The following is a 2,952-nucleotide window of genomic DNA, read 5'->3' as shown; positions in this document are numbered from 1 at the left end:
AGTGGGAATAAGAGAGGGAGGAGATGTACAGTTTGGCACATGCTCACTCTTACTTCCCCCTAATGGTAGATCTAGAAACGTGCCGGGGGATTCCAATTCAAGCCCATCAAGGTGGTATGTACCAATGCCATCATACTAGTCAAAGTGATCAGTTTCAGTTCATAATTGATCATAAAGATAGGATTAAATGTCAAAGGAATCACATAAACAAGACTAGTGTCTGCTAATAGTAACTGATAGAATTTAAAAGGACAGGCCGGCACCATGGCTCAATAGGCTAATCCTCCTCCTGCAGCACCAGCACACCGGGTTTTACTCCCAGTCGGAGCCCCGGATTGTGTCCCAGTTGTTCCTCTTCCAGTCCAGATCTCTGCTATGGCCCAGGAGTGCAGTGGAGGATGGCCCAAGTCCTTGGGCCCTGTACCCACATGGGAGACCAGGAGAAGCACCTGGCTCCTGGCTTCGGATCAGCGCGGTGCTGGTCGCAGCATGCTGGCCGTAGTGGCCATTGTGGGGTGAACCAACGGAAGAAAAGGAAGACCTTTCTCTCTGTCTCTCTCTCTCACTGTCCACTCTGCCTGTCAAAAAAAAAAAAAAGGAATTTAAAAGGAGCGAACAATCCAACACGGGAAGCGGGATACACAGCAGACTCATCGAATGGCAGATGCCCTAAACAGCACTCTGGCCTCAGAATCAGCCCTTAAGGCATTTGGATCTGGCTAAAAAGCCCATGAGAGTATTTCAGGCATGGAAAGCCAAGACGCTGTGGCAAAAAACAAATGACCTAAATGAAAGATCTCTGTGAGTGAGATCCCAGCATAAAGAACAGGCCATCACAGAAGGAGGCACCTTTCTCTGAAGGGAGAACTTCCACTTTGATTATGGCTTTGTCTATATAAGATCAGAGTTTGTGAACTCAAGAGGCTCCCATAGCCTTGGCAGCTCATGTCAAGAGCCTCAGGTGATTACTGACGTCATAAATAAGTGTGTCAATTGTTAAATCAACAACAGGAGTCACTGTGCACTTGCTCCTCATGTAGGATTTCTGTCCTTAATGTGTTGTACTATGCAAATTAACATTAAAACTACTACTCAAACAGTATTTTATACTTTATGTGTCTGTGTGGGTGCAAACTGTTGAAATCTTTCCTTAGTATATACCAAGTTTATCTTCTGTATATAAAGATAACTGAAAATGAATCTTAATGAAGAATAGGATGGGAGAGGGAGTGGGAGATTGGATGGTTGTGGGTGGGAGGGAGCTTATGGGGCAAAAAGCTGCTATAATCCAAAAGTTGCACTTTTGAAATTTATATTTATTAAATAAGAGTTTTTTAAAAAAGAAATACTTGATGAATGAGAAATTGAATTTTTTCTCTAATGTCTGGACCTATTTCTCAAGTGGCTTTGAACCCAGAGAGGTGAGGGATAGGACAATTAATATTTGGGACATTTCCCACTTAACTATCTCCATAAACAAAAGTAGACCAGAAAAGCTTAAAATTACCTGCACGTCTTCTTGGCTTTTGTGTTTCAAAGCCACATCATTTAGAAGGATGTGTAAGGTTTCTATAGGAGAAGGGAATGGGAGCCATGGACATAAAATGACTTAGAATTTTGTGGTGACAGAGCCTTCTCACAGACTAGAAGAAAATGCTCCAGGCTGCGGGAAGGGATAATAAAAAGGGATGCTTAAGTGCGAAGAGCGGGCAAGACCTTCTGAACAGCACTTTCCAGGAAACAGCAAGAACTAGAGAAAACAACAGACAGGATGATTGCCAGCCTTGACATAAACCTCCATGCCCCAACTTGGCAAAAAGGCAGTAATGCTTCTGAACCCAGAAAACACCATGCAGATTTTTGTGGCAGAGGTATGGATGATGAATAAAGACCATATAAGTGTCCTCATCCATCCCCAACAACTTGACACTGCATTAGCTCCAAAAACCATATAACAGCACTGGGGGGAGGGGGTGGCTAGGGAAGATGATACCCATTTATTCATTCATTCAGTTTACCACAGCAGGATAGGGGCTAGGTAGGGTCAGACATTGGCTTAATTTTTTAAAAAATCTATTCTGGAGCACCTTTCCTCACATTTGCTATGTTCCTTAAGAAATGTCTTCCATACTGCTTATTTATTTATTTATTTGAAAGGCAGAGTTACAGAGAGGCAGAGGCTGAGAGAGAGAGAGAGAAGTTTTCCATCTGCTGGTTCACTCCCCAAATGGCTGCAATGGTGGGAGCCGGGCCAATCTGAAGCAAGGAGCCAGGAGCTTCTTCTGGATCTCCCACGCAGGTGCAGGGGCCCAAGGAGTTGAGCCATCTTCTACTGCTTTCCCAGGCCATAGCAGAGAGGAAGTGAAGCAGCCAGGACCCAATCCTGCGCCCATATGGGATGCTGGCACTGCAGGTGGCAGCTTTACCTGCTATACCACAGTGCCAGCCCCCTCCATACTGTTTTTCAAAGCATTATCTCTTTCATTCTGCACTGTCTATTTATATTTATATAACTAGATTTGCTAGACAACTGCAATATATTCATTTGGATATCAACATTTCCTTTAAATCTTTTTGGGTAAAAGTATTTTTATAATGTGCTACATTATTCTGTGCCTTTATCTGAGAAGGCAGAAAATACACCTCACCTCTTGATGGCACTGGGTCATCATCATGAACATCCATTATAATACCAGACAATAAGTACAGTGGTACCCATTGCTTGGCTTTAGGAGAATATTATATTTCTATATTTTTCTTATCACCTCCCATGCTGTCATTGTCACTGATTACTTTTTGCTGCGTGTATTTGATCTATAGCTACATTGTTCCTCTTGACTTCCTCCACTGATTTCTTTTTGGGCTACAGCATGTGACTGACTAAAAAAATCCAGGTGAATAAGTATGTCAAGCCTGAGTGCACACCTTTGGGCTGTACTGTGATCTCAGGGG

This window comes from Oryctolagus cuniculus, chromosome X (genome assembly GCF_051225735.1).
Source record: "Oryctolagus cuniculus isolate XC-2025 breed Fujian yellow rabbit chromosome X, ASM5122573v1, whole genome shotgun sequence".
NCBI classification, from domain to species: domain Eukaryota; kingdom Metazoa; phylum Chordata; class Mammalia; order Lagomorpha; family Leporidae; genus Oryctolagus; species Oryctolagus cuniculus.
Note: the sequence above shows the minus strand (reverse complement) of the source record.